Source organism: Stegodyphus dumicola, chromosome 8, assembly GCF_044657685.1.
Source record: "Stegodyphus dumicola isolate Sdum_Otavi_A_Nest chromosome 8, ASM4465768v1".
NCBI lineage: Eukaryota > Metazoa > Arthropoda > Arachnida > Araneae > Eresidae > Stegodyphus > Stegodyphus dumicola.
This window is the reverse complement of record NC_140775.1, coordinates 48,172,051-48,190,132: the sequence shown is the minus strand read 5'-3', so window position 1 is coordinate 48,190,132 and position 18,082 is coordinate 48,172,051. Positions and strand designations below refer to the sequence as shown.

The 18,082-nt window shown below is 31.5% G+C and overlaps 1 protein-coding gene across 1 annotated transcript in view; it reads right to left on the bottom strand.

Annotated features, from left to right (window-relative positions):
• Nucleotides 1–4,933: 4,933 nt before the first annotated feature.
• The window catches only part of Galphai (G protein alpha i subunit), a 96,224-nt gene continuing 83,075 nt past the window's right edge, over nucleotides 4,934–18,082 (bottom strand). The window contains exon 9 of the mRNA XM_035351115.2: nucleotides 4,934–17,686. The gene's annotated coding sequence lies outside the window, so the exon portion shown is untranslated. The remainder of the gene's footprint in view (nucleotides 17,687–18,082) is intronic.

Genomic DNA, 18,082 nt, shown 5'->3' with positions numbered 1-18,082 from the left:
TGTGGTTTCACCCGAATATCGGGCGATATCTCGCTATCGAGAAGAGCGAACGAAGAAAGGGTCACTCCTTTTTTTGTGTGAGAAGGGATCGCTTTTTACTAGAGCGAAAAGTCGCTCCTTCGAGGTTTTGGCATTAGAGGGAGGTGGGATGTCATTCCTTTGGAGTCGGATACGACTCTTTCGAATTTAGAGTGTGGGAAATCTGGACAAGCTCAGTATTTTCCAGAACAAATCAGATCTTCCATGCGCCAGAGATGTGACGCCTGCATCACGGTCCGGGGTCGTAATTTCGAACACTTTCTTTGATAATCGTTGTCTGCTTTTGTTCTTATTTCTTAGTTTCTACTGTAACATAACAAACATGTTTTCTAGCCAGTTCATGTCCTTCCTCTTTTGTGTTGTCACTACCGCTCAAGAAACGCGTTTCAGACCATGTGTTGCTATTTGATTTTCCATCGTCTAAGTCTACTCTAGCTCTCCTGAAAGTTTGTACCCGATTCGCTGAAACATCCTGCATATGTAACTATATATGACGCACGGCTTGTGCACTTTCCAGAATTTCATAATGATGCATTTTATGAAGAAGTTGACCTTTGATGTTTAAAAACTTCATATTTAATCTCTCCCCCGATTATCTGTAGGTATTTCTGAGTTAGATCTAATTGACACCGTTCCTTTTAAGTGTAAAATAGCAACTTAAAAAAAAAAAAAATACCAGTCAACTTTTCAAAGTTGTAGATAAAAGAAGTATATCAAGTCCACTTGTTCATTCTCATTGTATTTCGAACAAAACCAGTTTCTCGAATTTAAGTTTTTAATTATTGTATTCACAAAAGAATTTCTTCAGCATTCTAATTAATATTTATATATTGATTTAGTATTTTCTAATGAAAAACTAATTCCCAGCAATATTTAAAATATCAGAATGATATATGCTGTTTAGGTCTTTCTTAAAAAAAGAAAAATTCAACAAACAAAAAGTCATAGGAGTGTAACGTAAAGATTAACACTTCATTGTGTTATCACAAACACAGTTTCTGTTGATTATTCAGTCTTTATAGAGGAGAAAAAATTCGACTTTTCAAAACAGATCTCAAAATCTTTTATTACGTCCTTACCAATAAATTCAAAATGTTTCTCAGAAGACAGCATCTGTAAACTTTAGGTGTAAAATACAAAATATACTCACATTTCTTTAGAATTCTAATTTACGTAACATTTCTAGATTTCCCGTTTTTAGAAAAACTTATTTCGTATAAGATAGAGAGTTGCTCGTAGAATTTAAACTCGAAATACGTATGTTTTTCATATGTAAAACCTCTAATATCTATTCCTGTTAGCAGACTAAAAATACATTGCTTGCGCCCCGAAAACTCTAATGTCATGAAAAACAAGAAATATTAAAGTAAAACTTGCTGGATAATGAATAATAAGGTACATGGGTAAATTAGTTAAAATTATAGCCCAGTTCGATTCGCAAACACTAAGAAATCAGTATTTTGTGTAGCTTCCTTGCCTCGGCATTGAAGGCTTAAAATGTGTGCTTCTACTACATCAGCCCATGCTCTTTCCATACATTGCCAAAGTTCACTTTGTAGCCGCGAGTGGTGTGTGCTTTGACAACCGACGGTCAGATGTGTCCAACAGCCGACATGTCAAGAGAATTTATGAGCAATTAAAGAATTTCTTAGCACTGCATGCCATGTGCAGTCATAGGTTGTCCTACTAATATCTGGCCAGAGACAAATCTTAAAAGTGAGGGAAAACAACAAGCTCTAAAATTTCAAAGACGTAGCAATGACTGTAAAGTGCGCCGGTAATGCGAGACAGATGCGGAAATAAAATACAGAAACGCCCCAAAAACACAGCGTCAAATAACATCGTATGACAATGCCTATTACTGCAAGCCATCAGACTTACGATCATCATCATGCTGTAGCCAGAATAAAGATTCTTTTGAAGAAATAATGGCAGGCTATTCATTAGGCCACGTTTAGCGTTCAGCGCTCAATGCAGCCATCGTACATACTTGCTATGCAGATGTAATTGCAGCAATGGACACTTTGCAAAGATTCCGAACCTCAATAGACATAGTTAGATAGTATGTGAAGATGTAAGTTGTGCAACAAGCTAAAATCTTGCAATAGGGGTTCTTTATGTTACTGTGTGTACGATTTATCACTGCCATGCAAAACCATGCCTGACCTAACATTTGTCAGCGTTAGGTTTAGTTTATTTAATTATGGCAGAACACTCGAAGCTCTCTGTCTAAGAGGAGAGAGCCTTCGTGAAGAACTTTCTAAGGGGAACTGGCTCGTATTCATGTTACATACGGGGAAAAACATGAAAACGCCCATGCAGCCAGCCCATTCATCTAGAAGCAACCGCAGATCGAACTACCAGTGTTCGGTGACTTAACCGCTTGGCTGCTGATGAGGTCTGGATAGTGTGAGAATACTAAAGCAATCGTTTCCATCAGGCTATCCACCCCAACAATGGCCGAGTAGTTCAACCTAGGTTCGAACGGGCTAACTGCATAGTTGGTTTTCCCCATGCGTAATGCGAATACAACCCAGTTTTCTTTAAAAGTCCTCTACGATGGTATAACTCTCCCTAGGCAAGAAAGCCGCCTAGGTGGTAGAGTGTCGCTAACTTTCGTAACCAATGGGATCGAGTTCGAATCCCGGAGAAGGTAAGAATGTTTATAAGCATTTTGTGTCTGTGCGGCAAGAGGGCACTCCTAATGTATGGCGAAGCGAAAGTCTTCTCAAGAGGTTGCGGTAAGGAAGGAGAGGGGTGGAAAACTCTCCGATAGTCCACCAGGGTTTACTTCTTCAGAATTGGCAAGGAAGCTTAACAGCTAACTAGGTTTAGCAGTACCTCAATCTTCAGCTAGTGGGATCCCTACAGAGCTTCTGGCCTAACTTCTACCTATACCTGTACCCTAAGCTCTCATATTTGCCATATTCGAATAACCTATGACAATCAGTCAATCCATCTCTTCTGCAACCCGATTCCATACTTGTAATGACTGTGGTATTTTGTCCGACAAGAGCACAGAATAATCTTTCAGTCTCTAAAAGTCCCAATTCTTCCTTTGTCGCATTTAGAAGTTTGCTCGAATGACTGTGCCCTTCTCTCGACTTTGCCCTTGTATGGCCATGTAATGTCTTCTATTTCGGAGTGTAGCTTTAGATAGTTGCGGGATCCAGACGTACCCGACTAGTCTATGAAAGCCGCCCGGACCTGCTCTCACCTGTGCCCCCTCTCGCAGAAGTATATTTAAGCGTCTCGCGCAAATGACAGCGAAAAAACACACAATAGTGGTACTGTTCTCTTTTTACATAGCGCCTCTAGGTGGTGTTACTGGGACACGTGATTTACACTTACGTTGCAATGCTATTCACTGGAAAAGTTTTATCAAGGTCCAAGCATGATGCAGATTTCAAATCTATTAATGCTTCTTTTATGGTGCTGCATTTTGATGGGCAACAGTGTAATTTTTTTTTTAATTATGAAGTATTTACGAATTTCCACACAAGAAATTTTCCCTTATTTTAACAGCAGAGATAGTTTTGTATTCTTTAAGCAAATTGAGTATCTATAATTCGAAATCCTCTAAATAAAGAATGTTTTGCACTTTACATTACTTCCGAATGTGAAATGCTGAACATCCCTAGACTGGAGTGGATTTTTTTATGGAAAAACTCTTTAGGGCTATCTACTTGACAAAAGATATGCCTTCATGCAGAATCTTTTAAGGGAAACTGGCTCAATTTCATATTCTGTATGAGTGAAATCAGTGTTAAAAGTTATACCGCTCTTCCACTGATGGACTTCAGCACTCATAATCAATGGTACCCTGATAACAAAACTGTGTCATCTTCTCGTTAATTACAAGATGCATCATAACAACTGAACCTAAAGCTAAAAATTACAACAGTTTCGAAAATAACTGAGAGGTCAACTTGTAAATCTTCATAACATTTTACAGAGATATAGATGAAATAAGCTTTTGATCATGTACAGTTTGAAACCAAAATATTTCTTTCATTCTCACTCTAGAGTCTGTCTCTCTTGTTCCATATAAACTAGAACAGACCCTATAATGACCCAGCGAATTCTCGCACAGGCGTGAATAAAACTACTGACTCAGACGAAGGGTAAAAATAACCCTTTATTAATTCAAAATAGTTAACAGAAGGGCATGGTCTTCGTGCGTTACAAAAACACCATCAATTTGCGGTAGAAACTAAAACGTAGAATACAAATCAAAACTGAAATAAATAGTGCAAGATAGCACTTAAGTTATGTCTAAGAGGTGGACTCACAAAATACCTAACCGGCGTGAGGCTATATCTGATAAGCCCAAAAGGCTTACTATCGTAACAGAGAAATAACAACGAAACGTGCGCTTAGCTAGCAAAACACGCTCTGAATAAACTAAGACATTCACATGTTTAAATAAGCATTTCACTTAACTTTAAATTTACATCCTGGCGAGAGAATGTGAGAGGAAGTTGAGAAGTCTAGAACAGGTATCAAACTTTAAATAAATTTGTTATGCAAAATAAGGAAAAAACTACAACTCTAGATGTATAAAACTTAAAAAGAATCACCATTTCCCTCCCTCCCAGTTGTCTGTTTTGCACAGAAATGGTAACTATCTATCTATTTGAAGATTGCATATCTTTTTTATTCAGAATGAAGTTTTTGAATCTGATTTGGGTGAGCTCTTAAAGCAAATTCAATTTCAGACACACCCTTGAAATAAATGTAATATCATATAAGAAGTACATCGTCTTTGTTGTTAAAAAAAAAGTGCACCTTCATTTTCCTTATTTGATATGCATGTTAAAAAGTTCTATCTGTGAATTTTCTCAGTAATGGAAAATTTCCATAAATAATAAACATGAGCAATATCCTTTAAATGTAAAACTGACAAAAATAACTTTATTTTCACAAGAAATCACATAAAGAGTTAATTAAACCTGTATAGTATTTCCATGTGTTCTTTTCGGTAGTTTCACTATTCGTACATATTAACAGCGGTAGACCTTTCCCAATGTTCCGAAAACACCAGATAAAATGTAGAAGGAAAATAAAAATAATATTCAACTCACTTTATTGCAACGAAATATAAGTCAGATTGACTATTTATCATTTAATCACAAACAATCAGGATTATAAATGCAGGCATTTCATTCCAATTAGTCCAGATTATAAATAAGTGCATGAAAATTAGATGACTAAGTATATATGATTTTATAAATATCATTTAATGACAAATAGTCATGATAAATGCAGGCATTTGGTGACAAATAGCCCAGATTATAAATACAAAAATCAGATGTCTAAATACATGCGATTTATAAATATTACTAAAGTACAAAGTCCGAAATCCAGACGTCCATTATCCGGAATGATCTATAATCTGAACCTCAAAGACACAAACTTTTTTTTTTTTTTTTTTTTTTTTTTGTATGCTTTACGCATACGCATCTGATTTTTCCTTCCATAATAAAACGTGTGGAGATTCTCACTTAAAAATTCCGGTTCTTAATTTCACTTAGGCACTAAATAAAATACCTCCTTATGGAAAACAATCATATAAGCATAAATTTGTGAGATTAATAATTTGGCTCTGTATTTGAGTATCTGCTTGGCATACATCTCAAACCAAACATTCACCTATTTTTATATCTCTGACGAGTCATTTATTTATTATATTTTACTTTCATCACCGCATGTTTATCAATACATGACAGCTTCAGTAATAACTCATTCAGTGATGTCTAAACTTTTTTTTATATATTAGTAATTGAATAACAAGAGTACGGCAACCTTTTATGTTAACATTACTTTTGGCGATGATTATAGATTTTTAAATGCTGTAAGAAATGTTGACGAAGAAAAATTCAACAAATATTTCTTTTCATATGCTAAAAATAGATTTTGTTAATGAAACTCATAGGCCAAAAGATTACATTTAGTTCTATTGTAATTAAGAATAATTGATATGTTATTCACCATAAACCTAGAAGCGGCGGCAGCGAAACGGCAGAATTTAGGGAAGACGACATTTTTCGAATTTGGGGAAACACCAAGCGGCAAAATAAAGGGATGAGAAATTTTTATGATTTAGGGAAAGCAAATGAGATCCAAAAGGCGCTTGTAGCAGAATTTAGGATTCGTAGAGACTGCACCAGGCGCCGGCCCTAGACAAATGTGGGAGTTTATTTATTCGGGACTCAGGTTAGTTTTAAGCATGTACAAGAAATAAACGTTGGTATAGTAAATAACTAATACAATTCTGGCTTAATTTCAATGCGCAGTAGCAGTAAGACAATAAGCGAAACAACTTGACTTTCGAAGCTAATCTTGCGATAAACAGCCAATAATGTATAACGGACGCTATTAAGCTTGGCTAAAATTATCTTTCCAATTTTGGGGCTGCGACAAAGCGAAACTATGTTTCGATGTCCATTAAACAAAAAGTGGAATTGCTGCAGAAAATGGATAAAGGTATATCTGTCTCAAAATTCTGCGAGGAGTATGGCATTAGAAAGTCGACTGTATATGACATAAGAAAAAAGAACTTTTTGAATTTTTTTGTGGAAGCAACTTAAACAACTTATATTGAAAGAAATGTTTAATAAACAAATAAATATTAAGCTTTTTTTTTTTTTTTTTTTGTAAATTTTGATACCCTTTAGATCATAATTTTCTTTATTTCATAAATTACGATTTCATATTTTTAAATTGTACAATTTCTGCTTGCCATCTTAACAGATTTAAATTCATTATCTAATATCTGGAACAATCCCAAATCCGGAATCGCTGAAGTACCGACGAGTCCGGATTTGACTTTGTACTGTATAATCAAGCACGTTTATTAAAATCAATTGAGAATAAACTGCATCAAATTTAACACTACCATAAAAAATGTAAGCTCATTAAATAGTCTCTTCATATAATATAAAAAGGATTTTACATATTTAGGAATTCGAAAAATTAATTTTATGACTTAACAGTGAGTACTGTATTTCCTCACGTAAAGAATTACGGGAATAATTTAATTTCCGAAAGATGCAATTACAATAACTACACTGATTATCATTAATTAAGGTAAAACCACGGAAATGATGACTGCTCAAAAAGTTACATACAGAATTTAATAAAACCGACCCACAGTATACAAAACACGAGGATATAAAATAACATGAAAAGAAATTGCCATACAATTATGGTTTTGCACAAATTAGCATATGTATAGCATGAACAAATCGGATGTGTCACTTTGGTATAGAAAAAGTATGAAGTGTGATATTCTCTAGAAGAAATACAACACATACAATTATGTGTGGTGCTATGATTATGAAGTCTATCAGTTTCATAGGAAGTGAGAGCTCTTGCAAAGCAGTTTCAAGCATGGCAAGGGTATGAATAGGAGATTGAGAGCACTTTTTTTAATGTATCCCAAACATGCTTGATAGCAATCAAGTCTGGTGATCAACCTGGCCACTCCATGCACTGAATTGTTTGCAGTTTCCAACAGTGAGTCCTCGTTAATAAAATGAAAACAATCATTATATGGATGAATCTATTTTAAAATTTTGGGAAGTGCATTCTCTAAATTCACTGAGGAAGGTAAAAATTATGCAAATGCTTTTAAAACTTCAAGACATTTGCGCTAAAAACTAGCGGGTAAATATGCTACAAAATACAGAAATAATTTCTTTTCAATAAAGAGTAAAGCTTTTTGTTTGAGTATTAAAAATAATTATAATTGACATAAATAATGAGAAAGGCCCACCAGAAGCTGAGTGGTAAAGTCGCTGAACACTGGTCATTCAGTCTGAGGTTCAAAACCAGTAACAGGCCACATGGGCATTTTTGTGGTTTTCTCCATGTGTAATATGTATATGAGCCAGTTTCTCTTAGTAAGTCCTCCATGAAGGCATCCCTCCCCTCAAGCAGATAGCTTAACCATAATCAAATAAATTAAAACCAAACCATAAACAATGAGTTTAAATTCCAAATATGACTTAATTTTTGTCAGCTTTTAACAATAAAATAAAACTGCTTTTTAAAATGAAATATCAGAAACCTAAAGTTAGGACTTCTCCCCCCTCCAAAACTTTATGCTTGAACAGCTTCAAATTTTGAATTAATCTCCACAGATTGTTGCATAGTATGAAGTACAACAAACACATTTTGTATTCACACTAAGGAGAATTTTTTATGTACACAACATGACAAAGTTTTGTTACACTGTACTGTTTATTCGTTACACTATTTTATTTTATTTATTTTTAATAAAATAATAGGTTTTTATACTTTTGAAGATTCTTTCAAAATTCAATTATCATCAGCAAAGCAATTTTTCATAAAATATTTTATTGCAATTTTTTTTTACATTTACACATTTGTATACAGACGAAGTTAAAAATACAACAAACATTTTCTGTATATAACACCCACAAATCATGTCTTCAACCAATTATGAAAGTATAAAGGCTATTTTAATACAAACACAATGGAAATTTACACTTAAAAAATAAAGAAGAATCTTATGAAAATACAGGAGTTTTGAAAATCATGAAACCAAATTTATGACATGAAATGGTTTATGATTATAATGAAATCAATATTTCTGTTAAACAAAAGCAACAGGGAAAGCATATAATTTTAATATCAAAGAATTATGTACACATTCTGTTAAAAGCAACAGATTATAGGTACCATCAAACTCAGAAAAAAAGTTCATGAACTGCAAAAGTAATGACTCTAGTAAAATTACAAAAGTAAACTTCTTACATAGAAATCATGTATAGCAGTTAAAATAAAAGTACAAATACAGGGAAAATAATTCTATAGAAATTGAAAATGTATAGAAAATAATTTCTTCATAATAATGACTTATCACAAAACAGTTCCACTCAACCAAAAATTTTTTCATTGTGAGAATCATTTAGAAAATGCATTATTAAATATCTTATGAAAAACCTTTTAAATGAAAAAGTATTTCACATTCAAAGACATTTAGAATAAATTAATTGATAAACTTAAATTAGTTCATAATATTAACATAAATTAATGTAATGTGTTACATTTCATAAACTATATAAGTTGTTGCAGAATAATTTCACAATGCACTTTTATTGATGATATACTTCCTTATTACTAAATAGTATTTTCTGATAGAAAATAAAGAATAAAATTTCAATACTCTGTTTTTAATAAAATAATATTAAATTCTTATCAGAAGTATTTACTAAATGTAATAGTATAAGCTAATATGGTCATGTTCAATACACTCAAAAATAAAGTTATACTTATTGACCACTTTCCAATACTTATGCTTTTCACAGAACAATATTATTTAAGAAAAAATTAAACTCAATACTTTTATTGAAAATTATAAATATATTAAGATATCCATATTTCTCAAATAAATAAAAGATGCAATTATAATATGAAAACTATTGGAAATTAATTTTTTTATTAACTAGTGTATTAATCATTGAAAATAAAAAATTTCAACAATACTTTATCATTTATACTTTTTATATCAGGTGCATTTTTTCAATCTTCAATAATGAGAATGGGGACAAGATAATGATCCTTAAAATCATACGGGTGAATTAAAAATAAATCTAAATTTATTCAAGTAATTTGAGCAAAATACAATACAGTTCAAAATTTATGGAAAATAATGGTTATTATAAAGCTAAACTCTCAATACATAGTAAGGATAATAAGCCACTTTCAAACTGCTAGATCTCATAGTTTTAGTATTTTATGATTTTAAATCACCATTCTAGCATGCATTTGATTTTCAGAAACACAGATTTTTCAGAAAATTTCCTTCTTCCATTATACTCCAACACTTGTGAGGATCCTATGCTAACTACTACCACTCAACACTTGGGCATAATGCCCTGGTTTCAAATCCCAGAGAAGAGGCTGGGTGTGCAGCATTTTCATCGTTTTTCCGAAGAGTAATAAAACATTAAATAGGAACTCAATCCTTAGGGAATTACCCATAGTATTCATTGTCATAAAATACTATTTACCTGCAAAGTTTCAGACTTCCTATGCATGTGTTTCAAAACTTCTGACAAGATATCAAAACCCATAATTACAAAAACAATAAGGAATTTATTTTCTGAAGAGCTTCACAAAAAATTCTCCTACACATATTACAGATGAAAGCACATTTACTCTCAAATATTCCATTATAGATTATACGCCAAAAGAGAAATTCTCTAAAAACAGAGGCAACAAACTTAATGTATGTAATATGCTAATATTTTTTTAGCACATGGGAAACTGTAAATATGAAGTTCAGAAAATAAAGAAATCCAAATTTTGTTTAAACTGTATCTTATACTACAGCAGTTAAAATACTATACAATTTCAAAAATTGCCAGTAATTTTATTATGCTGAAATAAACAGTTATACTTGCTCTTTGCTTTTGTGATGAAAGAAAATTTACAGAGTGAATTTATTTCCAAAAATTTGCAGTTATTTTCCTAGATCTGCAATAATAATGGGTTCAAGATTTCAACTCCAATATTTTCATGTGATATTAAATTCAATTTTTGGTACTCTTTATCCATAATCAACATTTAGAGAAATATTTCATAAGGCTTTTGTTGTTGTTGTTGCTGCCTTCTACTAAAAAGAAATACAAAAGTCTAGGTAATAAACTAACATTCTTTCAGATATATATATACACACACACAAAGATTAATTTTATTCACACTTAGATGTAACTTTGCCTACTTCAATGAAAGTTTTGCAATATTTACTGATTTTCATTTGTAAACATACACACAAAAATCACATTTTAACTTTTAATAGTTATGTACAGAAACTTAATAAACAGAGTTTAAAACTATTTTCTATGCATGATATTTGCACAGTGAATTAAACAAATTATTTCTCTGAACAAACTTCAAAAGTAAAAACTTTAATTATGCTCTGGGTGAAAATGAACCCTTTTTTAAAGTAAAAATGGACTAGCAGTAGAAAGGCTATGTTCCAGATCAGGGGTAGAGCCTATTTCAATGACAATTTTGCAATATTCACAGATTTTACCTCTTAGTGGAATAATAATTAGTTGAGTAAGACTTTTCTTATGTTTCATGTAACACAAATCTATTTCTCACATGCAATCCTTCATAATAGCATCTCTTTCCATACAGCACTCAGATTTCTCGATGTAATAACATAACTTAAAAGTAGAAAACACATTTCCCAAATATGCATTCAAATTTCTATTTTCAGATAACATAATTAAGTGGTTTTATATTTCTCAAGACTAAGTCATCGAATACTATGAAAATATTGCCCAAGTACACGCATTTCAAATTTTGCATAAAGATGGTATATACAAAGATAAATTGATTTTCTCATCGTGATTTATATTAAACAGAAAGTAAGATATAAGTTATTATTATGTAATTTGCAGGGGTGTCAATAGTAATTTCAATATACTATGCATGTACTATTTTTCATTATAAGTACAGAACAAAGTCTGAGATTTCCATTCATCAATCAAAAAAAAAAAAAAAAAAGGCTAAATATTTATTTGTTTGCTTTATTAAACATTTCTTTCAATGCAAGTTGTTTAATTTGCTTCATTCTTTGTGCTGATACTTTCTCTTCAATTCTATATATAGATGTAATTTCTTGTTCAAAAATTCCACTATTCAAGTCCCGCAATTGCAGTACCAGAATTCCCATTAAATTGTCAATCAAACTTTTTTCGTTCTCAACAACCTCTGTCACTTTCTTACCTATCAGTAGTGATATTTTCTGGATTTGAACCATACTACAGATTTTGTCGTCCATTATTTGATTGCTTGATTGAGGCTCTGTCATCACAATTGCCCCAATCAATGAAGAACTTCTGTTACATCACCATTTATTACCACTTACCTACAGATTTCCTATTTGGAAAACTTTGCTCTTTGTCTGTGATATTTTGAAAACTCTCAAATTCATAGCTATAATTAATTAGCTAGCATCCATTATACGCTTTTGGCAATGTATTATGAGATTTGGTGAATAAAAACATGTTGTTCTGTTAAATTTTATCTTCCTTCTATTGCACATAGGCGAAATTAAGCCTGAATTATATTAGTTATTTATTATACTTACGACTATTTCTCACGTATGTCTAAGACTTACCCGAGTCCCAATATATAAATTTCCACAAATACTTGAAGCTTATTCAGGCAGTGGCAGACATTTTGAGGCCCGGTGCCATCTCTGTAAGTCTAAAATTCTGCTGCCGTGTGAATCCTTAAAATCTAAAAATGTTGCCATCTCTTAATTTTGTTGCTCAGTGTTTCTCAAAATGTTCCTTCCCTAAATTTTTCTGCACCAACTCTGGCACCAGTCCTGGGCTTAAATGAATAATAAATCAGTTGCTCTGAATTCAAACAGCACTAAATGCAATCTTTTGGCCAAAGAGTATCATTTACAAAATCTATTTTTTGCACAAGGAAAGAAATTCTTCCTTGTCCATCCCCAGAATAATGTCAACATAAAAGATTACCATGCTCTTTGGTGTTCAGTTAATAATATTTCAAATAAATAAATTGTTTACACATCACTGTATGAGTCATTTCTCAGACTGCAGTGTATTGATATCAAATTTCTCAAGCTGCAGTGTGACCATGCAGTGATGAAAGCAAAAAATTATACTCATTTGCCAGGCTGGTCTCAGTGCTAAAGTCTGAAGTGAAACAAATAATCAGGCCTCTCCATGTTTTATTACGCTAAAATATCAAATGTGCAAGTGTAAAGTATAAAAAAAAGGTTGCTGGTAATCCAGAGGCCTGGATTTTAGATCAGTCCAGATACTGATCCGCACATCTGGATTTCGGACCTCATACTGTATATATTTATTTATTTATATTTTACATTATTAAATTGGCTACATATTATTAAATTGGCTAATTCAGTTAATTTTAACTTTCAAATGAATCGTGTGAAAAATTATGTAAGAAATTTAATTGTATTAATTCCCCCCCTTAAGAAACTTAATTTAAAACATCCAAGACCAAATGTTTTAAATCTGGAAGAGGAAGTTTTAATTACTATATTTTTTAAGCATAACCCAATTATGATTCATAAAAAATGATCCAATTATGATTCACAAAAATGATCCAATTATGATTCCCAAAAAATGATGCTTAGCCCATTTCTAGGATTTTTAGATCTCAATTATGGTGCATTTGTTTGTTGCTTAGACACACAGTATGGTTCCTTAGCTGAAACATATTCTAGCTTTGAATTAATTTTATGCTTATTTATACAACATCTACTATTTTCAGTGTTTTTACTATATTTTTCTAATACATTCTATTCAAATAATCTGAGTCAAATGAAAAATGTTCTGTTGTCAGCAAAGATTTAAAATTAATATTCTAACAAGAACTATATTCTTATTAAAGCTACATATTTGTGAACTTCAAAATATGAATTAATTCAAATTTTTACTTAACAAGTGATTTATTTGCTAAGATCATAAACTTCACGCAATGGATTCAAACTGTAGAATAAAATGATGCTTTAAAACCAAATAGCTAATCATCATATTCATATAATAAAAATTCTTCATATTTTATTCAGACTTGCGCACTTCTGCACAATGATAAATATGTTGTATATTTTTTAATGTATATCTTAATTTTACAAACAACCATGACAATGAAAATAAAATAAGAACTATATATAGTACTATTTTACAGATGAGCCTGCACACTACAATACAGCTGTTTTTATTTCAATGAAATTTATATATACCAGGTGGCCATAATTAAACTGACAGTGCTCACAGTGTTATGTAGCACAATCTATTTGCGAGAATGACGCCACTTTTTGTAGGAAGATTAAACAAGACGGGGGACGAAGGATTCTGCGAAAAAAAATTAGTTCCAAAATTCACCGCTAAGGGAATATTTGGCGCTGTGTAATAGAAAATAGAGTGTTAACAAATGCAAATAAATATGGAATAAAATTATCTTTTATTATGGATATGCCTTACAGTATGGCATAGAAAATCTTACGAAAGATTATCAACTTCCAACAGTACAAGATCAGCCGTGTACAGGAGTTACTGTACACTGACCATGATAAGCGATTGACTTTTGCTCTCACCTTTCTTGCCAGAATGGAGGTGGATGATACTTGGCCATGATGGATGATCTTATGGGGAGACGAGGCCCACTTTTACCTGAATGGAACTGTGAATACCCAAAAGTGCCGAACTTGGGATGACAAATCACCACATGCAGTCACAGCAATTCCCTTACATTCACCAAAGGTAACTGTTTGGTGTGGGTTCACAGCGGAATTTATCGTTCTATGAGATAATACCATTCTTCTATGAGATATGTACCATTCTTCTATGAGAACATTACCCCGACAGGACCGGAAACTTGTTCTGTTACCGGAGAGAAATATCACCACATGTTGAACAGCTTTGTTATTCCGGCACTTCAGCAAATATAATGCCTGGGGGAAAATCATTTTCATGCAAGATGGAGCCCCTCCACACGTTGCTGTACGGGTGCAACAGATGCTACAACAGAAAGATTCATTAGCCGCTACTTTCCAACTGCATGGCCACCTCGGTCGCCTGATCTTACCCCATGCGACTTCTGGCTATGGGGTTACCTTAAGTCCAAGGTCTATCAAGAAGTAGTCCAGGACCTGCTACGTTGAAGGATAACATATCACGGACTGTACGGGAGATTCCTGCAGACATGTTACTTTCTTGCTCAAATAAATTGCTCAAATAGATTTTTATAGTGAGAACATTTTTACTGCATGTTTTTTAAATTATAGCTTGTTAGCTTTTTAAGCATTAATTTTCCAGAATTACTTACTTTTCATGCAATCCTTATTAAAATAAACATGTTTTACTGACAAAATTTAAGAGCAATCAAGTTTGCAAATAAGCATACGATTAAAATCCCATGCAAGGTAATGCAGTAAACTACTTCATCTGATAAGATCTAAGACATTAAAATATTTTTATGACTGTAAGAATAAACTGTTTTGCATGATTCATTAATCAATTTTTCTCAGATTAATCTGAGGGGGGTAAGCACTAAGTGATTGAAAAAGTAATTTAAAAAAAAAAAAGATGGACTTCTTTTTTTAAGCATTATATATTTGGAACAAGACTTCACAAGATAATAATAAATAGAAGCACAAAGTAAATTTAAAAATACTTTTAAAAACATTCCACTGACATACCATTCATTAAACATTACTCAAATACATTATTAAAAAAAAAAAAAAAAAAAAAAAAAAAAAAAAACTTGATTTCAATTTTCATTTAGTTGTACATATTTACCACAAAAAGTCAGTATATTACATGTATAATACAAAATAATACACAGATACACAAAAAAGTTAAATGATGATTGATACATGATACAAAGAAATACTGTAAATTTTTTAAGATTTACAGGTAGAAATACATTAAATGGAAAGTAATCACAAATGCTTCCTATTCACAGCACAAAATGCAAAAGAAATATATATAGTTTGTATTTGATGTCCACAAGAATTAAATGGCAAGAAATGAAAATGGAATCTCAAAATAAGGAACTATTATTCATTATGCAGATGTACGATATAACAGCCACACAACACAATTCTATGGACCCCTTTAAAACTGCTCAATTTTGTTTTAACATTTTATAATATTTAAAATATTAAATTTACATTTACTGCACTTGCAAACAGATTTGATGGAAAAAATAAAACTTTATAGTAGCTGATTGCAATAAAACTTGTGTTATACTCTTAAATGGAAAACAAATATAGCTGAAAGCATACTAAATTTAGTTTACGCTTTTATTCCCTTCAGCTCCAAACTCATTAACTTGAAAAATTAACAAAAAATTGATTAAATACTTATACGAAGTTGTGATTTCAGTTCTCTCAGAATGGAAAATTATGGCTATTGTAAGGACTATTATTATTAATTATAAACAGAGCTACTTTTAACAAAACATTTCTTCATAATTCATTATTTTAAATTTTCTTCATGAGTCTTTACAGCAGATGTATCTACTTTTTTTACAATTTTTGAACATGTTCAATAAATCTAATCCACTGTCAGTCCTAAAATGTTTAGAGCTTGCCATACATAGAAATAAATATTAACAAGAATTCTGCTAACATTTATGCTAACTAATAAATACTTTCAAGAAGTATTAATAATAATGTTTCTTGCTACACTTCACACAAGTTATTCATGGCATAATTTATATTCCCTGCCCAAACACAAACTTACATTGGAAAATACACGTACAAACAATAATAATCTAGAATTTTTTCAAAAATAACAATATTTTGTTAATCAAAAACAATTTAACAGCAATCTGTAATTCTGCTAGCATGTTTAAAAATACAGAAATTTTTACATCCAAACATTAATGCACATTTGCATATCACAGTTAAAATAAAATCTCTGGCTGACTGTATAAATCAAAAAAGAAATATTAAATAATAATAATAATTAAACATTACTTAACACCCAAAGCAATGACTCATGTTGCCAATTGTAACTAGCATGCTATTTATTATTTTATACACAGTCTATGATTCCATTTCAGTTCAGGTTAAATCAAAAAATGACATGAAGCAATATGTAAGTACTGGAATGCTAAATAATTCATATGTGAACTAGTGAAACATACGATAGCAATTTTGTACAGGATTATGCTCAGATTATCATTAAACCAGACAATTAAGAAAATACCAACTTTCCACTGTCTTTAAAATAAATTATCAAATAGGAGAGATGGGAAAAATAATGATAAAGTGTCCATAAGAATTGTTCAGAATATACATCTGCATTTTCTCAAAATATTTTCCAAATGATATTTCTTCAAATCAAAAATTTTACTCCTTTTAAAAGCATCAGGTACACTTGTATAAACAAATAGAAATTTCACATTTATCAATTTACAAATAAGTTCACTTCAAATCCTACAAACATGTTTTACATATCATTAAACCCAGTAAAATTTTCAAAGAATCATAATAATGTTCATCACAGACAACTTGAATATTTAAAAAATTGCATAAATGTATAGAAACATTCAGAACTATTAGAAAAAGTTAATACAAGATATTAAAATGATTAGAAAAATGTAAAAGTCAAAAAATAAATAAAAAAATATTTTATGCAAGCACAAGCAATATTTATAAAAATTCGACACAATTTCAGCTTCTTAAACTGACTAAAGCAATCCCCCCCCCAAAATTTTTTTTTTTTTAACAACAGACTGTTAAAAGTACACTTGCACCAAAATGATAGCAATATGCATCAAGAAGATCAATTTCATTTGGCAAAACATCCTTCTGGCATAAGACAATAAATTGATAATAGAAGGCACAAATTTTTCTGGAAGACATCAGTTCCAAAACTTTTATCCAAGAAAATGATTGGCACAGACTTGAAAAATATGTGTAGAATATAATACTAAAACACCAAAAAGGAATGTACAGCTATCAAATATAGTGTAAGGAAATATGTGCAATTTTATCCATTAAAAATATCTGGCAAGAAAAATGTCTTGTGTACAGTCTTCAACCTAAATTCATGCAATGGCATTCTGTTTCCAATTCACAGGAGCAAAATATCTATAAAAAGTAATATACAGGAGTATAAATACAGAAATTGATGACTGGAGTGAGGGTACAAAAATTTAAGATTTATAAACACATTATTAAAAAAAAATTATATGATTCAGAATGAAAACAATTGAAAAAGGTGGAACGATCTTAAGCACTTTAAAGAATACTCAGAGTTTTCAGGCACCTTGATAATTTTCCTAAAAAAGCTATGGCAATAGAAAAAGGAGTTAAAACTATGTAACATAATGCATTTTAGATTTTTTGGAAAGGGTGCATTCCCCTAAATGTGAAAATAATATGATATACAGTCAAAAGTCTTTAATCCGGACTTGTCGGGACTTCGGTGATTCCGGCTTATCGATTTTTCCAGATTATAGATCATCAGTTTAAATCTGGTAAGAT